Here is a 27,625-nt window from a genome sequence, read left to right as displayed (position 1 = left end):
ACACTATATCAGTCTTGGAGATTACAGGTGACTGCCTTACTCAACATCTCATTCCAAGCGGAATTGGAGCAAGAAATCAATTACTTTTTCCCGAATATGTGACGTTAAAATGCATGCCATTACATCGCATGCCGTTGCAACACAAAACTTTACCCCGCCTTTCTGTCGGGGTAGCGTGGGAAGTTGGAATAGATTAATTTTCTGTTCCAACTCCAATGTGTGCAACAGTAGGGAAGGTGTTGGAGGTAAATCCAACATCTTCTACCCACTGCTGCACACATTTTGCGTTGCAATGGCATGCGATGTAACGGTTGCGTTAAAAAGGCTGTTTCCCCTTTTTCCCACATAACATTAACACAGTGACGCAGTTTTCCATGGTATGGGAGGCATTTAAAGTGACTATAAGGGAGATTTGTACTGCCAAAGGAGGGGGCATTCTGCGGGATATTCGCAGTACGCTGAGGAAGCTTGAGACTGAACTTATGCAACTCGAGAGACTGTTGCAGTCATCACCTGGTCCAGAACTGCAGAAAAAGATCAGAGACAAACTGACGGACTATCAGGACACAGCAGAGTGAGCAGTGACGGCCCGTGTAGGGCGTTTTACCGGGGCGGTGACGTGGCGCAGAGGAGGGGCAGGGTGGGGGGTTGCAAAATGCGGCAAACGGCTGATTTCAGGTAAGTTAAGAAAAAAAATTATAAAACGAATTTCGTTGTGCGCGCTGCATCGCATTTGGCGATGCAGCGCGCACAACGAAATTCGTTTTATTAATTTTCATCATGAGAGCTTATTATGGCACAGTGCTGAATAAAATAACTAATTCCATTACCAGATGGATTGCTATGCCTCTCTCCGTAGCAGGATGGGTAGCATTGATCAAAATGGTGGTCATTCCAAAGCTGCTCTACCCCTTCATAAACAAGCAAACACCCAGCAAACACTTCTTTAAAGCACTTACATCGCAGCTCATTCAGCTGACATGGGGTGGCAAGCAACCCCGCCTTAAGTGGGAGACATTGAATCTACACTTCGACAAGGGCGGGTTCAAGGTGCCAGACATGGAATTAAACTACTGGTGCGCCCAGGCGCACTTTGCCGTGTACTGGATGCACCCGCCACCGTACATGCCAAACCTTGCAGTGGAACACTGGCCCATGGTCCCGACCCCTTGCCCGGCATATATAAGTGCACAGATTGACACCACTGATAAAGACCCCACTACAGTGGAGTGCACCAACAGGGTGTGGAGGGCTATCGCAGACCGCATGAAAGTAAGTAAGATGTACTCTCCTCTGCTGTGGGTACCCGGCTGCTGAGACATTCCAGTCACACAAGAAGGGAGATGTAGACAAATGCTCCAGAAATTTGACAAGGACACCTGGGGGACACTATACGCTGGAGGTACTTTTCTCACCTGAGAACAGTTCTTCAAAGAGTTCCAACCTACAACTATGGAGCTCTTTATGTACGTAAGACTCCGGCACGATGTGAAATCAGCCACCACGACTTCCCAAATGAGCCACCCTCTTTTACACCGCTACACGCCCTGCTTCAGAAGAAAACCCCAACCCATGTAGTATCCCTGCTGTACCGAACTACTCAGATAGATAGTCCGCATACTACTCAGGTAGCACGGGTTAGACGGGAGGAAGAACTGGGCGACTCTCTCCGGGATGACCAATAGCTATATTGCTTCTAGCAAATGAGATGAATATCGGCCAGTAGCAGGCTGCGTATCATCCACTTTAAATATCTCCATCGACTGTATTATACCCCTGCAAAGCTATGTCGCTTCTGCCTCAGGGATAACGACAGGTGTGACAGATGCGGGAGGGAAAACGCTGATTTTCTGCATCTGGCCTGTGAATGTGCCCCTATTAGAACATACTGGGACACAGTGCTGGGAGCCATCAGTCGTATGGTAGGGACTTCAATACCAAATGTACCCTCATTACACTGGTGGGTTACACAAAAGACTTTAAAGCCCCACTCAGACGGTTCATATCACTTGGATTAATGCTCGCTAAACAACGGGTGGCCTGCAGGTGGGGGAGGGCCCCAAAGTTTAAAGATTGGATGCAAGACCTAATATTTTGTCATTAGCAACTAACTATTTATGTGGAACTAATGCCAATCTTGTCCCAGCCCCGAGATATCTGGGGCCCTCTGCAAATGTACTTACAGACACAAGCGACTGAGACGGAAACGGTAGAGACAGACCCCGAGCATCCAAGAACTATACAGCCAATAGATAGCTAGGTGCGACTATAGGGAAGGACCCAAGGGAGAGGCAGAAGGTGAAGACGGGACTATCCTCGGACCTCAGCACAGATAGGCCAAGAGGAACTGAAGTGATGCAAGAAAGGAACGAACTGTGTGCATTGCTGTTGAAATTATGCCTTTGCTTTGTAGGGCTGGCCATTGCCGGCTTCAGTTGATGTTTTATGCTGAAAATCAATAAAAAAGAAAAAAATAACATTCCACAGGTATGGATGGACAACTTAATCCCTTTCCAGATCCTCTCACCACAACTCTCAGTGAAAGGAATCAACATTGGAGGCAGATGGTCTCACAGAAGAAATGTCACCCCAGATCAAAATTAAACACCACTGACCTGACCTAAGCTGACCTCTGTCATACACCTCACCAGGGAAATACTGGAAATTATGTACCAGTATTGGTTTAATATGATACGTATGTACACTAGATTAAATCAGTGGTGGATATGGTTTTACTAGCAAAAAAACAGGTGTAAAGCCCCGACTACTCCTCCTGCACCTTGGCACTCAGCTACTCTTCACACTTCAAGGATAAGAAAGTGAATCCCCAGTGGAATGCCACACAAGCTCATCTTTGGAATACACTGGTAGTGCGTGTCTTTACTCCTTTTTGTTGTTTCAAGTTTATTTCCCTTAGACACTGCACACAACTGGACCAATTTTCGTTTCAACAACATGGCTTACGACAACATTTCTAACTTAACAGAGCTTAGAGCTGACACGTTCGCTTTCACTGAAACAGATGCTACAAAAATCTTCGCTCTTATTCAGGAAGACATCACTCCACTATCAACCACAGGAAACAAAGAAAGCAACATAGGAAAACTCCTCTATCTTTTGAAAAAAGAATCCAACCAAAGGCTGCATGCCAGTACCCTCATTAGGTACCATCATGAATGCAACCCAATGGGTTGAATGACCGCATGGAATTTTTGTGTTACCTATGATCATTAACTTGCTTGTCTTTATGCCTTCTTGTACCTTCTGTCCCTATGATTATCATTTAACCTGATTAGGCCATTTTAACTTCATTCTATATTTTTTGCACCTTCGTTTCACCATTCGATTTATTCGTCAACTTTCTGTTTATTCCACAATCACTTTGGGATTTTCTTCTTTTTATACACTTGGGCAGACTGATTTTTCACCCACTTAACACATGTTTATTTTCACCATTCCAATATGGCATCCAAATTCAGCAGACCTGTGCATTTCCTACCACATGACCGTCCACCACTTTTTTAATGTTACGCGACCACTTGATTCACCTCGATTCTACCTTCATAGAGGATGCGTTAATCGTCTGTTTGCACGCTCCGTAAGTACACTATAGCAGGGTTTCTCGCTCTTATTTAATCTCACGGTCTCTTGTACTGACCGGATTTAGTAACACGCTGCGTTTATATTTTGTAGGCGACTAAACGCCATCACAGATATTGCAACCGCCGATCCAGTAAGATTGCGGGTTTACTTTATCTGGTGCATGCTGTAAAATGTTGGTTGCTATCAAGTTCAAACGTGGGTTTTCACAACTCGGTACACATTTTGCGTTCCGGTTCATCTTTTGCTATTGTTTTTACTCACCCTTGGAATTTTTGGCTTTTTACCGACTTTGACTCAAATACTCTTTAGAGAATCGCGTGTGTACTTCACTTCCACCACTTCGTTGTAATTCTCAGTTTGTTTTCACCACAATACTGTTTTTGTTTGCTGACGTTCTTCCCACACACTTTTCTTTTGCATGGAGGCACCTTACAGTTCAGCACATTTATGTATATTTGTTTTGATGTTCTTCTTTGATCTTTTTACAGATGGTTCCCCTGACGAAGGGCTTTCTATCGCCCAAAATGCATCGGGATTGATTTGTTATATTGTATATATTCCCATGGATTGATTCATATGCATTGAAGCACACTTCAAGATATTTTAATGCAGTAGTTTGATGTGAATAAAACATCTCCCTGCAACCATTTTTCATCATTTGGATAACCTTATTCATACAATCACTACCCACTCCATGGGATTCTATGCTGTGGACAGGGGGACATCTCCTCACTAGGAGATGCAACTGCTCGTTTGTTCCAATATTCACACTTCAAGGATAAGAAAGTGAATCCCCAGTAGCACGCCACACAAGCTCATCTTTGGAATACACTGGTAGTGCGTGTCTTTACTCCTTTTAGACCTAATATTTTGTCAGGAGCAACTAACTATTTATGTGGAACTAATGCCAATCTCATCCCGGCCCGAGATGTCTAATAAATTCCTGTCCGAATTGAAACCTAAATTACAACAACATGAGGAAGATATAAAAAATCGGAAACAAAGAAAACTGCACAGAGATTGCGTAGACTATGAGTCAGGCCGTATTCTTACGTACAGCCACAAATATGACTATCTGTATGAGGATTTACCACAAATAATGGAGCCCGCACAAATTACAACATTAGAGGCAGAAACTGTTGTAACAGAAACCAGTGGGTCTGATAATGAGAATTCAGTCTCGACAGACAGTTCAAAATCTGAAAGACCAACACTGGGTAAAACAGCGACTTTTTTAGACGAATTCCGAATTCTAAGAAGAGGCCGACAAATACCGAGATCGACGCCACAGTCACCATCAGGGAGGGGGAGAGCATCATGAGGCAGAGGCCGTGGAAGAGGAAGAGGGAGGGGAGGAGTAAACAAAGACGGAAACGCAGAAAACAAAGGGAATGTAAAGACCAACACAAAAGAGCCCATGGGATACAAGGCACGAGGCTCAAGATACATGAAGTAATGGATCCAGATACGGTAAATAAAACAACTGTTAACCTTAGTAACAGACAACTGACATTTCTAGAGAAAAGTACCTTATGTCTTAGTCTTACTTTCTGCCCAACGGAAGATTTTAATTATGCAGATACCCGCATAGACCTGTATAAATTTGTATAAAAAGTAAAACTGCAGAAATGGCATGCGCTATATAAACGTGATCATCAGGTAAATAGAGACAACGATAGTAATGGATCATTTCCTAATCTAAATATTGCAGATGTTGAAATACTACATGATATACAGGATCTAGTTATGGAACAAGAAACCGTAACGGCTACACAGATTGAGGGTTGGGAGACTGACATCTTTACAGATTCTGCTGCCCCCACAAAGTTAAAATCCCGATCAATATTTTACCCTAACCTCCCCCACGACAATATTGACACTTTCCAAGAAGTAGTCACACAAGCTCTGTTGAAATTGAAACACCAAACCAATAAGAAAGTACAGTTAAATCTATCCTTCAAACAAAAGAAACTTTTGACTAATCTAGCAGAAGATGTGAATATCGTTATCCGTCCAGCTGACAAAGGAGGGAACATTGTCCTTTGGGATAGAGATATGTACATTACGGAAGCAGTAAGACAACTTAATGATCAAAAATTCTATCTCAAAGTGAATATGGATGTTTACAATGCCAGTATTGTTGAAATCTGGGAAAAATTGAAAGAGTGGGAACAAAAATGTGACATCACTTGGGAAGAATATTGCTTTTTGAAAAGAGATTTTCCCAAACTATCAATATTGTATCTCCTGCCGAAGATACATAAGAACCCTTCTTTGCCTCCAGGACGACCTATTGTTTCCTCCATAGGTAGTGCCCTGGAAAATGTTTCAAAGTATGTGGACCATTTCCTTCGGGAATATGTAACAGGACTTCCTTCATATGTTAAGGACACTAAGGATTTCCTCATTAAACTTGAGAATGTTAGATGGGAACCAACTGACCTTTTGATAACGTTAGATGTAAATTCTCTCTACACGATTATAGATCACAAGCAGGGCATAGAAGCATGTCATCACTTTTTAAAAACGAGATCTATGAAATATCTAGAACATACTAGAATGCTTACAGAGATGATGTACTTATGCCTAACGAATAACATTTTCATGTTTAATGGTACCATATATAAACAAATACTTGGTACGGCAATGGGAACATGTTTTGCTCCATCTTTTGCAAATCTTTTTCTAGGAAAATGGGAGGAAGATATCAGAAATGACGAAAGCCTCTTTTCATCTTTTGGCAAAGTCAAGATTTGGCTTCGCTATATAGATGATTTATTTGTGATTTGGACTGACACTGAGGAATTAGCAGAAAGATTCATTGAGAGACTCAATATCAACAACTATAACATTACACTCACAAGTAATATGAGTAGAGTCTCTATTGAATTTCTTGACCTCCTAGTTACACCTCAGGAAAATACTCTTCAAACCAGTCTTTTTAGAAAAAACACAGCGGGTAATACTCTTCTTCACGCTCTCAGCAGCCACCCAGATACCCTTAAGTGGAGTATCCCCTTTGGGGAACTGCTGAGAGCGAGAAGAAATTGTAGTACCACCGCAGCCTTCCAATCAGAACAGGAAGTCATGACCAAGAGATTCTTGGATAGAGGCTATCCTAAGTGGGTTTTAAAAAAAGCCATCGATAGAGTCAATCAAATTGACCGTAACCAGACTCTTAGTACTAAAGAGGAGACTGAGAATACCCCTAATATGGATGAAACTAACAGGGTTATTCTCACCTATAACGGAAATTCAGGGCAAATACACAAGATATTTGCAGACAAATGGGAAATTTTGACAAGTGACTCCATCGTGGGCCCTACTTTTCACCGTCGTCCTAAAATAACATACCAAAAAGGGCACAGCCTTAGAGATATTCTTGTCCACAACGACATAACACCAATGTCCAATACCAGTGAACACAACCTTAAAGGCTTTTTTCCATGTGGGCATTGTAAAGCTTGCCGCAATAGCTACATGATTAAGTCTTTCAATATCCCGGGTCAAAAATTGCCCAGGAATATAAATCAATTCTTAACATGCAGTACCACTTACTGCATATATGTGCTGGTATGCCCATGTGAGTTATGGTATATGGGGAGCACTACCTTTATGGCGAAAAAAAGAGTATTGGAACATCTACGCGCCATAAATAAAAAAGATAGTCATTATCCCATCGCCAGACATTTCGAGCTATTCCATCTGTCCAACAGTTCGCAATTGCGATATTTTGTGTTGGAACAAGTTCACAGTGGTCCCAGGGGAGGTAATAGAACTTTACAACTTCGTAAACGAGAATCCAAATGGATAATTGAATTAGAAACGAAGTACCCCACAGGCCACAATTTAGATGAGGAACTGAATACACACTTACGTTTTGATTGATGTATTATCAATTTCTGTAATTCCTTTCATCTGTACTATTTAGCTATCTGTAACATGCTGATTCTGTTTCTGTTAAGATGTAATACTTTTTAACCCATTAGTTTTCACCATGCAATTTAATAGTGGACCTAATATTCATTTTAACACTAATAATTTTGTTTCATATACAGAAAGAGAGGAGGGGTCGTACCGTCAGCGGACTGTCTCATCCGTTCCGGCTTCCCTAAACCTTTCTTCCATGGTCTGTGGTTCTTCCTCAAATAAGATAATCTAGTCATCTCTTTATTCCTTTTGGGCACTTCTCTGGTTTTTAAAGGCTTACTGATTTTGAGAGTTTTTTGGTGAATAGCGATGTTAGTATATTAGACGCATTTGGATTTGAGTATTGGGTTGCATAACATTATACCACTAAGGTTTAAGTATGTTTGCAAATGTATATGTAGCATATCTATGTGATCATGTAGAAAAAATGTCTTTCCATGTAATGGTACATTGGTGTTCATACGTATATGGCATGTAGGTTTTATTACATTGGCCCACTTGGGGACAGCATAACAAGTACAGTATATTATAGCCCAAATATACCAATATGAGTTTTTTCAGCCAAGAAATAGCGAAATACTGCGCAATTGCATTTTCTATCTAGGCTTCAAATGGCTGATCTTTATTGGTAATTTTCCCATTTTTTCCGTTTGATGTACTAGACAGCTTAAAATTGTTCTATATTTCTTTTAAATACCGGAAATGAACATGTATTTAACTAACTATACATACGAATGTTGCACTGATCGAATTGTATCTATTGAGATGACATCAATTTCTTTTTTGATGTACGCATGTATCTAAGTTAATATAACCCAAGTACATTCAAATATGGCTGCCATGATGATCGCTATTCATTTGTCAAACATTAAGTCCGTCATCACTTTTTACGTCTATGTAATGCCTCCTTGTTAGACCTGGCACCGTTGGCGTGGGTCACCCTTCCATTTTTGTTTGTGCCTCAATGTATTTTTGTGCTGGTGTTAGCTGCTCAGGGCACTGTGCCACTGCCATCCAGTGCCACAGTACAAGTGCTCCCTATGGTAAAATGTATTATGTGAATTGACTTCCATGTTTGGCTTATTTGGTTTACTATCAGTCCCTAGTAGAGTGCACCAGGGGTGCCAAGGGCTTGTATATCCAAATGCTGCTAGTGGGCTTGCAGCACTGGTTGTGCCACCCACAGAAGCAGCGGGGTAAAATGTGTCTAAGGTCTGCCATTGCAGAACCTGCATGCAGTCTGGTACTGTCATGCTGATTGGGCAAGTGTCCCCACTTGCCAGTCCCTAAACCTTCCCTTACCTTCATATTAGTCACCCCTATGGTAGGCCCTAGGGCAGGGTGCATTGTAAGGATCAGGTAAGACATGCCCTGAGGTGTGTGGAATGTCCTAATAGTGAATTACAGCCATTTTCGTTTTTCACTATTGAAGGCTACCTGCTCTCCATAGGCCAGAATGGGCTGCTAGATTATAACACTCTATAATCCTAGCAGGTTCAGGAAGCATGGTAGGAATTCGTGTTTAGTATGCCTGAACTCAGAATAATAAAATACATCTTTTAGTAAAGTTTATTTTAATATCCGGTGTTTGCAAATGCTACTTTTAGAAAGTTAGCATTTGCTTGCTTAACCATTTCAGTCCGCCTCTGGAGGGGAGGGCTATCTTCTTTGTGTGTAGCTTGAGTGAGAGGGCTGGGAAGTTCCAGGAGACAGGCTGGGGCTGGCAGGTGGTGAATAGAAAGATTACACCAGGATGGGTGGGAGGAGTGCACCTTGACTCATAATAGGACAGTGCTCTGCCTCCACAATGCTGGCTCCACCCCCTGGGGAGCGTCTGATGTCTCTGCCCTGCCTGCTGAAAGAAGAAGCCAGAGTCTCAACAACAAAGTGCTCCTCACTGAAAAGAACTGGACTGGGATTATGCAAAGTCCCCCCTGGCCTGTAAAGACAAAAGAAACTGAGTATAAATGTAGGAGCCCTGCTCCTAAGAAATCAGATCCTGATGAACCACGAAGAAACTCTGCCTGACTAGAAGGACCTGGAAGAAGCTGAAGGAGGAGTAACTTTCCCTGACCTGGGGGATTGGCCTGCAGTTGGTGCCTTGCTGAGAAAGGAGAGGAAAAGACTGAAAGAGACTTTGCACTTTGTTTTTCAACTATGTCTAAGGGCTTGGAAGAAGAGCTTGCCCCCTGAACTGAGTCCCAGGACCATTGGACTCATCTGCCTTCAAAAACTGAGTTGCCTGGACAATTCTTGCTTGTTTCCCGCTGGATTTGGCCCCAGTACGCCTCGTACTACATCCGCCGTGAAGCCATGTCTTTGCCGCCCGGCACCGTGTGTCTACGCTGAACCAAAAGCGTTAGTACGCACCGTATCCCTCCCGGCTGCATTGCACCTAACCTTCCCCACCGATTCGAGACGTACATCCCTGGCTGCCGAACCCTGTACGCCGGACTCAAGCTTCGCTGTCCCGCAGGTACGGTCCGTACGCTGCTAACGTACTGCACCGCGCCGTACTCAGAGCCGAGAAGCCGCAGTACGCTGATCATCCCCGTACGCTGTACGGCGCCGAGAAGTGTCGCCGCTGATCCGCACCGAAGGTACGGCCCGAACGCCGACGCCTTGGACTCTGCAAGCTGATCCGGCTCATTCGCACGTACCCCTGAAGGTCCCGTACCAATGCCGCGTCCCGACGCCGCGACCGGACCAGACCGAGTACGCTGCCGAACTACGACCCGGACCCATCAACTTGTCCCGCACTGTCCAACGCAGACCCCACGAACTTAAGGTACTTTGTCCTGTTCGCACCGCAGTGTGCACATCCCGGACCCCGGAGTCTGCACAGATTGTTTGACTCGTACTTTCTTTGTTTTTAATGCGGACGAGTCGTACACCCCGGTACGAACCGTACAAAGCCTGAAAAGAATTGAGTAAAAGAAGCCGATTTTTGCATTTTAAGCCTTTTTGAAAGAACATTGAACTGTGAAATAATACTGTGGTCATTTCTAAACGTTATTCTGGTCTTGTGCTAAGCCTTATATAAAGGAACCTATTTTTTGATACAACCTTGACTGGTGTCCATTTGTGGTGTGTCATTGCATTACTGTATGTGTTCACAAATGCTTAACCTATAGCGCCCTGAGAATAGTCTTGACTGCTTGCGCCACACTACCTGAAGGGTGAGCAGGGGTTATTTGAAAGGGTGATCCCCTTATCCTGACTTAGAATTGAGAGTCCCTGCTTGTCACAAAAGTATACCTGTGCCAACTAGAGACCCCCATTTCCAACATTGGTGGTCAGCGGTGAGGATTTGAATTTGCATTTGTGATTCATGTACAGTGATTGAGTGAACGCCACGTAGTGAGTGCAGGCCGATAACGCAGCCACACAGTATTGACTTTTTTGTTTTGCTGAAGAAGCTCCACTTTAAGAAACCATGCCTAGCTCAGTCAGTGGAGGCGGAGCGTCCTCTATATTCTCTGGAGTTGATGACATAGAACAGGAGGCACTGAGGAAGTGCACAAATGAAGTCTTGAAAGGATATCTCTCCAAGTATAGAATTAAACAAAGTGGATTAACAAGCAAGGATCAGTACATAAAGGCGCTGAGGGCCTGGTACGAATCCAAGTTCCCAGAGAATGCACGGGAGGTGATACCCCCGGAAGGTGTTTCTGAGCCTAGCAGAGGCATGTCGCCAGAGGAGATAGCCGACAGGAGTGCTGCACAAGCGCATGAAGTGGAGATGGCAAAACTTCAAATGGAAATGGAAAGACAAAGGCTGGCCATGGAGCATGAGGTAAAAATGAGGGAGTTGGATCTCAAGGCCAAGAGTTTAGACCGCTCTCCTTCTGGTGGCAGCAATTCAACAGAGTCAACGGTGCATATTCCTAAAGATGTAGTAAAAGTGTATTATAAACAGGATGATATTGGGCAGTGGTTCAGGGCCTATGAAGTAGCCATGTCCTCCCACCGGGTCCCTGAGAAAGATTGGGGAGCGGGGTTGTGGGGAAGGTTCCTGAGTGAGGGGCGGGACACATTGCTAGATCTCCCCTCTGATGTCCACACATCCTATCCACACATGAAGGAAGCTCTGATGACAAGGTATGGGTTAACTCCTGAGTTGTACAGGCAGAGATTTAGGGATTGCACCAAGAAACCTGGTACCACCTATGTAGAATATGTGACTTTTTTTTCCAGAGCGCTAGATGGTTGGGTGAAGGGTAGCAAAGTGAATGATTACCAAGGGCTGTTTGATTTAATTGCATGGGAGCACTTGTCTGATAATTGTTTTCCTGAGCTACGCCAGCACCTGATCGATAGCAAGCTGACTAACCCTAGGAAGCTTGCTGAGGAGGCGGACCACTGGATCAGCACCAGGCCCCGCCAAGGGTGTTCAGGGTCCCCAGCAGAAGAGTGGGGGGGACAAGGGTAAACAGAGGGAGTTCTACAGAGGGCCCCAAAGTAATTCCCAAGGGAACCAAGGGAAAGGTTCTCAGCCACCCCCACCCCCGAAGCAGACCGGGGCCCCGACAGGAAACCCTGTTCAAAGAGGGCCCCCCAGATGTTACAAGTGTAACAACCTGGGGCACTATTCCATGGATCCCAAGTGCCCCATGTATGGTAAACCAGCACCCTCTGGTGCTCCACCCCCCAAGCAGGTGAATAGTGTAGCCTTTGGGAGGGAGGTAGATGTCCAAGGGGTAGGGGATCCCGTACAGATGACCCTAGTCTCATTAGGAGAGAGTGAGATGGTCGCTGAGGCCCAACTGCCCCCAATACTCAAAAGTATGGGCAGTGGGTGACCATAAATGGCCGAAGGGTGGGGGCTCTTAGAGATACAGGGGCCAGTGTGACTGCTGTCAAGCAACACCTGGTGTCTCAAGAGCAGGTTGTCCCACACGCATTCTGCCGTGTTGTCAACGCCGACAACACAGAGAGTCAGTGTCCAATGGCTCTGGTTCCCTTTGAGTGGGGGGGGGTCTCTGGTACTCTGCAAGTGGCTGTGAGAGAGGCCATGCCTGTTGATTGTCTCCTAGGTAACGATTTGGAGAGCTCCCCTTGGGAAAAGGTGGAGAAGACAACTCACCTGAGGATGGTGGGTTTACCTGATTGGGCGTGCGTGACCACCCGGTCAATGGCAGCCAGTAGGGGTGTTGAAGGGACCCTGGAGCCTGAGGGAGAGGCCCAGGAACCGGCCTTAGGGAGAGGGCACAGGAGGCACGGGAATCCAGCCCTGAAGTTCCCACGGCCCAGGAGGGAGCAGACCTTGAGGGGGATGCCCTGGAGCCTACCGGGGAACAGATAGCCAAACTGGGGGACCTGCCTGAGCTGACTCATTGGCAGCAAGAAGGAGGCCCCACCAGGGAGAAATTCTGCAAGGAGCAGAAGGAGTGCCCCTCTCTAGTGGGTATGCGGCAGCAGGCTGCAGCCCAGGCCAATGGTGATCAGTCCGGTACTCACGTGATCTACTGGGAGAACGACCTCCTGTACTCAGAGCCTAAGGTTGCTGAACCTGGGTCAGCCCGTGCGCTGGTGGCACCCCAGAAGTTCAGAGCCTTCCTACTGGGGCTGGCTCACGACGTTCCGTTAGCAGGGCATTTGGGGCAGGACAAGACCTTTGAAAGGCTTGTCACCCACTTTTATTGGCCTCAAATGCGCAGGAGTTCTGACACTCACTGCAGGACATGCCAGACTTGCCAGGCAAGTGGTAAGAGTGGAAGGAAGCTGCAAACTCCACTCCAACCTTTCCCTGTGGTCAGTACCCCATTCCAGCGAGTGGGGATTGACATTGTGGGGCCACTGGACCCAAAGACAGCCATGGGCAACAGGTTTATCCTGGTCTTGGTGGACCATGCCACCCGGTACCCTGAAGCCATGCCTCTGAGGACAGTGACGGCCCCCGTGGTGGGACGAGCACTGATGGGAATTATCTCACAAGTAGGATTTCCTCTAGAGGTGGTGTCTGACAGGGGGACCAATTTCATATCGAAATATATGAAATCCCTTTGGCAAGAGTGTGGTGTAACCTACAAGTTCACCACCCCTTACCATCCCCAAGGAAACGGGTTGGTTGAGCGCTTCAACCCAACCCTAAAGGGCATGATTATGGGTCTTGAGGAACCCATGAGGCGTAAGTGGGACGTCCTCTTACCATGCCTTCTCTTTGCGTACCGTGAGGTGCCACAAAAGTCTCTGGGGTTCAGTCCCTTTGAGCTTTTGTATGGCCACCCAGTACGAGGACCTCTTAGTCTGGTCAAGGAAGGCTGGGAGCAATCTCCCAGGAAACCTCCCCAGAATGTATACAGTTACATGCTGGCTTTCCGGAACCAGACTAGGCGTTTCAGGCAACTTGCTGAGGCAAACCTGGAAGCCAGCCAGGAGGAGATGAAGCGGTGGTACGACCAGAATGCCACTCTGGTTGAGCTTCAACCTGGCCAAAAGGTATGGGTCCTGGCCCCTGTGGAGCCTTGTGCACTCCAGGACAAGTGGACAGGACCCTTTGAGACTGTGGAGCGCAAGAGTTCTGTCACCTACTTGGTGGACTTGCAGTCTCCAAGGAACCCCTTGAGGGTCCTCCATGTCAATCGATTGAAGCCCCACTTGGAGAGGTCCGAAGTGGGCATGCTCTTGGCCACAGATGATGGGACGGAGGAGGAGTCTGAGCCTCTTCCTGACCTCCTGGTAGCCTCAGAGCGAGACGGGTCAGTGGATGGAGTTAACCTCTCACCCACCCTGACCCCTGAGCAACAGGATGACTGCCACCACCTGCTGGGGCAGTTTCCTGACCTGATCTCCCTGGTTCCTGGTATCACAGATTGGTGCGTCCATGATGTGGATACAGGAGACAGCTTACCTGTGAAGCACAAGGCTTACAGGGTAACTGACAGGGTCAGAGCTTGCATCAAAGAGGAGGTCTCAAAGATGCTTGCTCTTGGGGTGGTTGAGTCCTCCAGCAGTCCTTGGGCCAGCCCAGTGGTCTTGGTCCCAAAGGCTGCCTCGCCGGGTGCCACACCCGAACACCGGTTTTGTGTGGACTACAGAGGACTCAATTCGGTCACGAAGACTGACGCGCACCCCATCCCCAGAGCTGATGAGCTCATCGATCGGTTAGGGGCTGCACGGTATCTCAGCACGTTTGATCTAACGTCTGGGTACTGGCAGATCGCCTTGACTGATGGGGCCAAAGAGAGGTCCGCATTCTCCACACCAGATGGGCATTTCCAGTTCCGGGTTATGCCCTTTGGTATGAAGAATGCCCCTGCCACCTTCCAGAGGTTGGTCAACCAGGTGTTGGCTGGGCTGTCCGAGTTCAGCACAGCATACCTGGATGATATCGCAGTGTTCAGTGGCACATGGAAAGAACACCTGCAACATCTCTGGGAAGTGATGATGGCACTGCGCAAGGCAGGCCTCACAATCAAGGCAAGCAAGTGTCAGATCGGGCAGGGTTCCGTGGTGTACTTGGGACACCAAGTAGGGAGCGGCCAGGTGGCGCCCCTACAACCCAAGATAGAAACCATCCTGGCTTGGGAGCCCCCAAGGACCCAGACGGAGGTGAAGGCCTTTTTAGGACTCACCGGGTACTACAGGAGGTTTGTCAAGGGGTATGGCAGCATCGTTGCCCCCTTGACAGAGCTGATTTCGAAAAAGCAGCCCAGAAAAGTGATATGGACTGACACCTGTCAGAAGGCCTTTGACAGCCTGAAAACTGCCATGTGCACGGCGCCCGTGCTCTTGGCTCCTGACTTCTCCAAAGAGTTCCTGGTGCAGACAGATGCATCAGAGCATGGTGTAGGGGCTGTTCTCTCACAGATCACTGAGGAGGGCTTTGACCAACCCGTAGCTTTTATTAGTAGAAGGTTACTTCCCCGGGAACAAAAGTGGAGTGCGATTGAGCGAGAAGCATTTGCGGTGGTCTGGGCATTGAAGAAGCTAAGACCCTACTTGTTTGGGTCTCACTTCCGGGTTCAGACAGACCACCGGCCCCTCAGATGGTTGATGCAGATGAGGGGTGAGAATCCTAAGTTGTTGAGGTGGTCCATTTCCCTACAGGGGATGGATTTCACGGTGGAACATCGCCCCGGTACAGACCACGCCAACGCTGATGGTCTTTCCAGATTTTTCCGCCTTAGTGATGAGAACTCCCTGGGGTAGGGTAGTTCTCCCCACATTTCAGCTGGAGGGGACACGTGTTAGACCTGGCACCGTTGGCGTGGGTCACCCTTCATTTTTGTTTGTGCCTCAATGTATTTTTGTGCTGGTGTTAGCTGCTCAGGGCACTGTGCCCCTGCCATCCAGTGCCACAGTACAAGTGCTCCCTATGGTAAAATGTATTATGTGAATTCACTTCCATGTTTGGCTTATTTGGTTTACTATCAGTCCCTAGTAGAGTGCACCAGGGGTGCCAAGGGCTTGTATATCCAAATGCTGCTAGTGGGCTTGCAGCACTGGTTGTGCCACCCACAGAAGCAGTGGGGTAAAATGTGTCTAAGGTCTGCCATTGCAGAACCTGCATGCAGTCTGGTACTGTCATGCTGACTGGGCAAGTGTCCCCACTTGCCAGTCCCTAAACCTTCCCTTACCTTCATATTAGTCACCCCTATGGTAGGCCCTAGGGCAGGGTGCATTGTAAGGATAAGGTAAGACATGCCCTGAGGTGTGTGGCATGTCCTAATAGTGAATTACAGCCATTTTCGTTTTTCACTATTGAAGGCTACCTGCTCTCCATAGGCCAGAATGGGCTGCTAGATTATAACACTCTATAATCCTAGCAGGCTCAGGAAGCATGGTAGGAATTCGTGTTTAGTATGCCTGAACTCAGAATAATAAAATACATCTTTTAGTAAAGTTTATTTTAATATCCTGTGTTTGCAAATGCTACTTTTAGAAAGTTAGCATTTGCTTGCTTAACCATTTCAGTCCGCCTCTGGAGGGGAGGGCTATCTTCTTTGTGTGTAGCTTGAGTGACAGGGCTGGGAAGTTCCAGGAGACAGGCTGGGGCTGCCAGGTGGTGAATAGAAAGATTACACCAGGATGGGTGGGAGGAGTGCACCTTGACTCTGAATAGGACAGTGCTCTGCCCCCACAATGCTGGCTCCACCCCCTGGGGAGCGTCTGATGTCTCTGCCCTGCCTGCTGAAAGAAGAAGCCAGAGTCTCAAAAACAAAGTGCTCCTCACTGAAAAGAACTGGACTGGGATTATGCAAAGGCTCCCCTGGCCTGTAAAGACAAAAGAAACTGAGTATAAATGTAGGAGCCCTGCTCCTAAGAAATCAGATCCCGATGAACCACGAAGAAACTCTGCCTGACTAGAAGGACCTGGAAGAAGCTGAAGGAGGAGTAGCTTTCCCTGACCTGGGGGATTGGCCTGCAGTTGGTGCCTTGCTGAGAAAGGAGAGGAAAAGACTGAAAGAGACTTTGCACTTTGTTTTTCAACTATCTCCAAGGGCTTGGAAGAAGAGCTTGCCCCCTGAACTGAGTCCCAGGACCATTGGACTCATCTGCCTTCAAAAACTGAGTTGCCTGGACAATTCTTGCTTGTTTCCCGCTGGATTTGGCCCCAGTACGCCTCGTACTACATCCGCCGCGAAGCCGTGTCTTTGCCGCCCGGCACCGTGTGTCTACGCTGAACCAAAAGCGTTAGTACGCACCGTATCCCTCCCAGCTGCATTGCACCTAACCTTCCCCGCCGATTCGAGACGTACATCCCTGGCTGCCGAACCCTGTACGCCGGACTCAAGCTTCGCTGTCCCGCAGGTACGGTCCGTACACTGCTAACGTACTGCACCGTGCCGTACTCAGAGCCGAGAAGCCGCAGTACGCTGATCATCCCCATACGCTGTATGGCGCCGAGAAGTGTCCCCACTGATCCGCACCGAAGGTACTGCCCGAACGCCGACGCCATGGACTCTGCAAGCTGATCCGGGTCATCCGCACGTACCCCTGAAGGTCCCGTACCAACGCCGCGTCCCGACGCCGCGACCGGACCAGACCGAGTACGCTGCCGAACTATGACCCGGACCCATCAACTTGTCCCGCACTGTCCGTCGCGGACCCCACGAACTTAAGGTACTTTGTCCTGTTCGCACCGCAGTGTGCACATCCCGGACCCCGGAGTCCGCACCGATTGTTTGACTCGTACTTTCTTTGTTTTTAATGCGAACCGTACAAAGCCTGAAAAGAAGCAGAATTGAGTAAAAGAAGCCTATTTTTGCATTTTAAGCCTTTTTGCAAGAACATTGAACTGTGAAATAATACTGTGGTCATTTCTAAACGTTATTCTGGTCTTGTGCTAAGCCTTATATAAAGAAACCTATTTTTTGATACAACCTTGACTGGTGTCCATTTGTGGTGTGTCATTGCATTACTGTATGTGTTCACAAATGCTTAACATATAGCGCCCTGAGAATAGTCTTGACTGCTTGCGCCACACTACCGCCACACTACCTGAAGGGTGAGCAGGGGTTATTTGAAAGGGTGATCCCCTTATCCTGACTTAGAATTGAGAGTCCCTGCTTGTCACAAGTGTATACCTGTGCCAACTAGAGACCCCCATTTCTAACACTCCTCACCTTGTAGTATACTGTGTGATCAAGACAGCTTGCTGCCGAAACGCGTGACCTACAGGATTAAACTTTTGTGGTTCATTTCCGAGTGCGGGTTGTTCTTTGAAGAAGACGTTTGTGTGCTATACATATATATATATATATGTATATGTGTGTATATATAAGTATATTAACTACTGGCGGTCGCCAGTAGATAGGTATAGTTAGGGCATAGTTTCCATAAGAAAAGCATTTTTTCTTTTCCCAATAACTTTGGCGCCGGTTGACGAATCTTCGTGAAATTTTCAAAACTTGTGGGACGCTCCGGTCAGCTCCTATCCTGAAAGCTTTGGGGTGATTTGCCAAGTGGGGGCTGAGAAAAAAGGGGATCCCAAAACGTGTTTTCTCCATGTTATTTCCCATAGGAAACTTTAGACACGACTACAGCCCGAACTGCTGAACAGAATTACACCAAATTTGGCAAAAAGGGAGCCCTTGGTTCATAAAGCGACCTTTTTTTTTTTAAAATAGTGTAAATCCGTTCAGTACTTTTTGAGATATTAAAGGGAAAAAATCTTTATATATCTTGGCAGGACCTAACTACACAAGCACGAGCTTGGTTCTAATTGGCTGCCAACACTTCAATCCACGAAGTGTTGGTAGCCATCTTGGTGCAATGCTTTTTAGGTCTTGCCTAGCGATGCAGCGCATGCGCTGCCCACTAAACAAACACCACTGCACTGTCCTAAACCCTGAAAAACCAGCCCCAGCACGAACCCCTACACTGCCCGAACACCACTGCACTGCCCTAAACCCTGAAACACCAGCCCCAGCACGAACCCCTACACTGCCCGAACACCACTGCACTGCCCTAAACCCTGAAACACCAGCCCCAGCAGGAACCCCTCCACTGCCCGAACACCACTGCACTGCCCTAAACCCTGAAACACTAGCCCCAGCACGACCCCCTACACTGCCGAACACCACTGCACTTCCTTAAACCCTGAAACACCACCCCAGCATGAACCCTACACTGCCCGAACACCACTGCACTGCCCTAAACCCTGAAACACCACCCCCAGCATGAACACCCTACACTGCCCAAACACCACTGCACTGCCCTAAACCCTGAAACACCACCCCCAGCCAGACGCGCTACACTGCCCGAAAACCACTGCACTGCCTAAACCCTGAAACACCACCCCCAGCAAGACCCCCTACACTGCCCGAACACCACTGCTCTATACCCTGAAACACCAGCCCCAGCACGACACCCTACACTGCCCGAACACCACTGCAGTGCCCTAAACCCTGAAACAACAGCCCCAGCATGCCCCCCTACACTGCCTGAACACCACTGCACTGCACTAAACCCTGAAACACCAGCCCCAGCACGACCCCCTACACTGCCCAAACAGTACACCACTGCAATGCCGTAAACCCTGAAACACCAGCCTCACCATGACCCCCTACACTGCCCGAACATGACTGCACTGCCCTAAACCCTGAAACACCAGCCCCAGCATGACCCCCTACACTGCTAGAACACCACTGCACTGCCTTAAACCCTGAAACACCACCCACAGCAAGACCCCTACACTGCCCGAACACCACTGCACTGCCCTAAACCCTGAAACACCAACCCCAGCACAACAACCTACACTGCCCGAACACCACTGCACTGCCCTAAACACTGAAACACCACCCCCAGCAAGACCCCTTACACTGCCCGAACACCACTGCCCTAAACCCTGAAACACCAGCCCCAGCATGACCCCCTACACTGCCCGAACATCACTGCACTGCCCTAAACCCTGAAACCCCACCCCCAGCAATGCCACCTACACTGCCCGGACACCACTGCACTGCCCTAAACCCTAAATACCACCCCTAGCACGAACCCCTACTCTGCCCGAAACACCACTGCTCTGCCCTAAGCCCTGAAACACCACCCCAAGCACGACCCCTACACTGCCCGAACACCACTGCTCTGCCCTAAACCCTGAAACACCACCCCCAGCATGACCCCCTACACTGCCTGAACACCACTGCACTGCCCTGAACCCTGAAACACCTGCCCCAGCACAAACCCCTACACAGCTCTAACACCACTGCACTGCCCTAATCCCTGAAACACCAGACCCAGCATGACCCCCTAAACTGCCCGAACACCACTGCACTGCCCTAAACCCTTTAACACCAGCCTCTGCATGACCCCCTACTCTGCCCGAACACCACTGCACTTCCCTAAACATTGAAACACCAGCCCCTGCATGACCCCCAACACTACCCGAACACCACTGCACTGCCCTAAAACCTGAAACACCACCCCCTGCCCGACCCCCTACACTGCCCGAACACTACTGCACTGCCCTAAAACCTGAAACACCACCCCCTGCATGACCCCCTGCACGACCCCTACACTGCACAAACACCACTGCACTGCCCTAAACCCTGAAACACCACCCCCTGCACGACCCCGTACACTGCCTGAACACTACTCCACTGCCCTACACCCTGAAACACCACCCCCTGCACGACGCCCTACACTGTCCAAAACTACTGCACTGCCCTAAACCCTGAAACACCACCCCTCTGCACGACCCCCTACACTGCCCGAACACCACGGCACTGCCCTAAACGCTAAAACACCACCCCCAACATGACCCCCTGTACGACCCAAAAACCAATGCACTGCCCTAAACCCAAAACACTACCCCAGCACAAACCCCTACACTACTCAAAGACCACTGCACTACCAAAACCCTAAAACACTACCCCCGCACGACCCCCCTACACTACCCAAAGACCACTGCACTACCCTAAACCCTCAAACACGACCTCCTACACTACCCAAAGACCACTGCACTACCCTAAACCCTAAAGCACTACCCCTAGCACGAACCTCTACACCTCCCAAAGACCACTGAACTACCCTAGACCCTAAAACATGACCCCCTACACTACACAAACACCGTTGCACTACTCTAAACCCTAAAACACTACCCCCAGCATGACCCCCTACACTACAGAAACACCACTGCACTACCCTAAACCCTAAAACACTACTCTCAGCAGTACCCCCTACACTACCCAAACACCACTGCACTACCCTAAGCCCTAAAACACTTCCCCAGCAGTACCCCCTACACTACCCAAACACCATTGCACTACCCTAAACCCTAAAACACTACCCCATAAGTACCCCCTACACTACCCAAACACAACTGCACTACCCTAAACCCTAAACCACTACCACCAGCACAACCCCCTACAATACCCAAACACCACTGCACTACCCTAAACCCTAAAACACTACCCCCAACATGCCACCCTACACTACCCAAACACTACTGCACTACCATAAACCCTAAAACACTCCCCCCAGCATGACTCCCTACACTGCCCAAACACCACTGCACTACCCTAAACCCTAAAACACTATCCCAGCACAACCACCTACACTGCACAAACACCACTGCACTGCCCTAAACCCTAAAACACTATCCCAGCACGACCCTCTACACTGCTCGAAGACCACTGCACTGTCCTAAACCCTAAAACACTACCCCAGCTCGACCCCTTGCACTGCCCGAACACCACTGCCCTGCCCTAAACCCTGAAACAGCAGTCCCAGCATGACCCCCTACACTGCCCGAACACCACTGCACTGCCCTAAACCCTGAAACACCAGCCCCAGCACGAACCCCTACACTGCCCGAACACCACTGCACTGCCCTAAACCCTGAAACACCAGCCCCAGCACGACCCCCTACACTGCCCGAACACCACTGCACTGCCCTAAACCCTGAAAAACCATCCTCCGCAGGAACCCCTAAACTGCCGGAACACCACTGCACTGCCCTAAACCCTGAAACAACAGCCCCAGCACGACCCCCTACACTGCCCGAACACCACTGCACTGCCCTAAAACCTGAAACACCACCCCCAGCATGAACCCCTACACTACGCAAACACCACTGCACTACCCTAAACCCTAAAACACTACCCCAGCAGTACCCCCTACACTACCCAAACACCGATGCACTACCCTAAACCCTAAAACACTACCCCAGAAGTACCCCCTTCACTACCCAAACACCACTGGACTACCCTAAACCCTAAACCACTACCACCAGCACAACCCCCTACAATACCCAAACACCACTGCACTACCCTAAACCCTAAAACACTACCCCCAACATGCCACCCTACACTACCCAAACACTACTGCACTACCATAAACCCTAAAACACTCCCCCCAGCACGACTCCCTATACTGCCCAAACACCACTGCACTACCCTAAACCCTAAAACACTATCCCAGCACGACTCCCTACACTGCCCGAACACCACTGCCCTGCCCTAAACCCTGAAACACCAGTCCCAGCATGACCCCCTACACTGCCCAAACACCACTTCACTGCCCTAAACCCTGAAACACCAGCCCCAGCACGAACCCCTACACTGCCCAAACACCACTGCACTGCCCTAAACCCTGAAACACCAGCCCAAGCACGACCCCCTACACTGCCCGAACACCATTGCACTGCCCTAAACACCGAAAAACCAGCCTCTGCAGGAACCCCTACACTGCCCGAACACCACTGCACTGCCCTAAACCCTGAAACACCAGCCCCAGCAAGACCCCCTACACTGCCCGAACACCACTGCACTGCCCTAAACCCTGAAACACCACCCCCAGCATGAACCCCTACACTACCCAAACACCACTGCACTACCCTAAACCCTAAAACACTACCCCAGCAGTACCCCCTACACTACCCAAACACCATTGCACTACCCTAAACCCTAAAACACTACCCCAGAAGTACCCCCTACACTACCCAAACACCACTGCACTACCCTAAACCCTAAACCACTACCACCAGCACGACCCCCTACAATACCCAAACACCGCTGCACTACCCTAAACCCTAAAACACTACCCCCAACATGCCACCCTACACTACCCAAACACTCCTGCACTACTATAAACCCTATAACACTCCCCCTAGCATGACTCCCCACACTGCCCAAACACCGCTGCACTACCCTAAACCCTAAAACACTATCCCAGCACGACCCCCTACACTGCACAAACACCACTGCACTGCCCTAAACCCTAAAACACTACCCCAGCACGACCCTCTACACTGCTCGAAGACCACTGCACTGTCCTAAACCCTAAAACACTACCCCAGCTCGACCCCTTGCACTGTCCGAACACCACTGCCCTGCCCTAAACCCTGAAACACCAGTCCCAGCATGACCCCCTACACTGCCCGAACACCACTGCACTGCCCTAGACCCTGAAACACCAGCCCCAGCACAAACCCCTACACTGCCCGAACACCACTGCCCTAAACCCTGAAACACCAGCCCCAGCACGACCCCCTACACTGCCCGAACACCACTGCACTGCCCTAAACCCTGAAAAAACATCCTCCGCAGGAACCCCTACACTGCCCGAACACCACTGCACTGCCCTAAACCCTGAAACACCAGCCCCAGCACGACCCCCTACACTGCCCGAACACCACTGCACTGCCCTAAACCCTGAAACACCACCCCCAGCATGAACCCCTACACTACCCAAACACCACTGCACTACCCTAAACCCTAAAACACTACCCCAGCAGTACCCCCTACACTACCCAAACACCATTGCACTACCCTAAACCCTAAAACACTACCCCAGAAGTACCCCCTACACTACCCAAACACCACTGCACTACCCTAAACCCTTAACCATTACCCCCAACATGCCACCCTACACTACCCAAACACCACTGCACTACCATAAACCCTAAAACACTCCCCCCAGCACGACTCCCTACACTGCCCAAACACAACTGCACTACCCTAAACCCTAAAACACTATCCCAGCACGACCCCCTACACTGCACGAACACCACTGCACTGCCCTAAACCCTAAAACACTACCCCAGCACGACCCTCTACACTGCTCGAAGACCACTGCACTGTCCTAAACCCTAAAACACTACCCCAGCTCGACCCCTTGCACTGTCCGAACACCACTGCCCTGCCCTAAACCCTGAAACACCAGTCCCAGCATGACCCCCTACACTGCCCGAACACCACTGCACTGCCCTAGACCCTGAAACACCAGCCCCAGCACAAACCCCTACACTGCCCGAACACCACTGCCCTAAACCCTGAAACACCAGCCCCAGCACGACCCCCTACACTGCCCGAACACCACTGCACTGCCCTAAACCCTGAAAAACCATCCTCCGCAGGAACCCCTACACTGCCCGAACACCACTGCACTGCCCTAAACCCTGAAACACCAGCCCCAGCACGACCCCCTACACTGCCCGAACACCACTGCACTGCCCTAAACCCTGAAACACCACCCCCAGCATGAACCCCTACACTACCCAAACACCACTGCACTACCCTAAACCCTAAAACACTACCCCAGCAGTACCCCCTACACTACCCAAACACCATTGCACTACCCTAAACCCTAAAACACTACCCCAGAAGTACCCCCTACACTACCCAAACACCACTGCACTACCCTAAACCCTTAACCATTACCCCCAACATGCCACCCTACACTACCCAAACACCACTGCACTACCATAAACCCTAAAACACTCCCCCCAGCACGACTCCCTACACTGCCCAAACACAACTGCACTACCCTAAACCCTAAAACACTATCCCAGCACGACCCCCTACACTGCACGAACACCACTGCACTGCCCTAAACCCTAAAACACTACCCCAGCACAACCCTCTACACTGCTCGAACACCACTGCACTGCCCTAAACCCTAAAACACTGCACCAGCACGACCCCTTGCACTGCCCGAACACCACTGCCCTGACCTGAACCCTGAAACACCAGTCCCAGCATGACCCCCTACACTGCCTGAACACCACTGCACTGCCCTAAACCCTGAAACACCAGCCCCAGCACGACCCCCTACACTGCCCGAACACCACTGCACTGCCCTAAACCCTGAAAAACCAGCCTCAGCAGGAACCCCTACACTGCCCGAACACCACTGCACTGCCCTAAACCCTGAAACACCAGCCCCAGCACGACCCCCTACACTGCCCGACCACTGCACTGCCCTAAACCCTGAAACACCACCCCCAGCATGAACCCCTACACTACCCGAACACCACTGCACTGCCCTAAACCCTGAAACACCACCCCCAGCATGAACCCCTAAACTGCCCAAACACCCCTGCACTGCCCTAAACCCTGAAACACCACCCCCAGCATGAACCCCTACACTGCCCGAACACCACTGCACTGCCCTAAAGCCTGAAACACCACCCCCAGCCAGACCCCCTACACTGCCCGAAAACCACTGCACTGCCCTAAACACTGAAACACCACCCCCAGAAAGACCCCCTACACTGCCCAAACACCACTGCCCTAAACCCTGAAACCCCAGCCCCTGCATGACACCCTACACTGCCCGAACACCACTGCAGTGCCCTTAACCCTGAAACAACAGCCCCAGCATGACCCCCTACACTGCCCGAACACCACTGCACTGCCCTAAACCCTGAAACACCGCCCAAGCACGACCCCCTACACTGCCCGAACACCACTGCACTGCCCTAAACCCTGAAACACCAGCCCCAGCATGACCCCCTACACTGCCCGAACACGACTGCACTGCCCTAAACCATGAAACACCAGCCCCAGCATGACCCGCTACACTGCCCCAACACCACTGCAGTGCCTTAAAACCCAGAAACAACAACCCCAGCAAGACCCCTACACTGCCCGATCACCACTGCATAGCCCTAAACCCTGAAATACCAGCCCCAGCATGACAACCTACACTGCCCGAACACCACTGCACTGCCCTAAACCCTGAAACACCACCCCCAGCAAGACCCCTTACACTACCCGAACACCACTGCCCTAAACCCTGAAACACCAGCCCCAGCATGACCCCCTACACTGCCCGAACATCACTGCACTGCCCTAAACCCTGAAACCCCACCTCCTGCATTACCCGCTACACTGCCCGGACACCACTGCACTGCGCTAAACCCTAAACACCACCCATAGCAAGACCCCCTACTCTGCCCGAAACACCACTGCTCTGCCCTAAGCCCTAAAACACCACCCCAAGCACGACCCCTACACTGCCCGAACACCACTGCTCTGCCCTACACCCTGAAACACCACCCCCATCATGACCCCCTACACTGCCCGAACACCACTGCACTGCCCTAAACCCTGAAACACCAGCCCCAGCACGACCCCCTACACTGCCCGAACACCACTGCACTGCCCTAAACCCTGAAAAACCATCCTCCGCAGGAACCCCTACACTGCCCGAACACCACTGCACTGCCCTAAACCCTGAAACACCAGCCCCAGCATGACCCCCTACACTGCCCAAACACCACTGCACTGCCCTAAACCCTGAAACACCAGCCCCAGCACGAACCCCTACACTGCCCGAACACCACTGCACTGCCCTAAACACCGAAAAACCAGCCTCTGCAGGAACCCCTACACTGCCCGAACACCACTGCACTGCCCTGAACCCTGAAACACCAGCCCCAGCACGACCCCCTACACTGCCTGAACACCACTGCACTGCCCTAAACCCTGAAACACCACCCCCAGCATGAAACCCTACACTACCCAAACACCACTGCACTACCCTAAACCCTAAAACACTACCCCAGCAGTACCCCCTACACTACCCAAACACCATTGCACTACCCTAAACCCTAAAACACTACCCCAGAAGTACCCCCTACACTACCCAAACACCACTGCACTACCCTAAACCCTAAACCACTACCACCAGCACGACCCCCTACAATACCCAAACACCACTGCACTACCCTAAACCCTAAAACACTACCCCCAACATGCCACCCTACACTACCCAAACACTCCTGCACTACCATAAACCCTAAAACACTCCCCCCAGCATGACTCCCTACACTGCCCAAACACCGCTGCACTACCCTAAACCCTAAAACACTATCCCAGCACGACCCCCTACACTGCACAAACACCACTGCACTGCCCTAAACCCTAAAACACTACCCCAGCACGACCCTCTACACTGCTCGAAGACCACTGCACTGTCCTAAACCCTAAAACACTACCCCAGTTCGACCCCTTGCACTGCCCGAACACCACTGCCCTGCCCTAAACCCTGAAACACCAGTCCCAGCATGACCCCCTACACTGCCCGAACACCACTGCACTGCCCTAGACCCTGAAACACCAGCCCCAGCATGAACCCCTACACTGCCCGAACACCACTGCCCTAAACCCTGAAACACCAGCCCCAGCACGACCCCCTACACTGCCCGAATACCACTGCACTGCCCTAAACCCTGAAAAACCATCCTCTGCAGGAACCCCTACACTGCCCGAACACCACTGCACTGCCCTAAACCCTGAAACACCAGCCCCAGCACGACCCCCTACACTGCCCGAACACCACTGCACTGCCCTAAACCCTGAAACACCACCCCCCAGCATGAACCCCTACACTACCAAACACCATTGCACTACCCTAA

This window comes from Triturus cristatus, chromosome 4_2 (assembly GCF_964204655.1).
Source record: "Triturus cristatus chromosome 4_2, aTriCri1.1, whole genome shotgun sequence".
Lineage (NCBI taxonomy): Eukaryota > Metazoa > Chordata > Amphibia > Caudata > Salamandridae > Triturus > Triturus cristatus.
The sequence above is the reverse complement of the archived record's forward strand: the minus strand, read 5'-3'. Positions refer to the sequence as shown.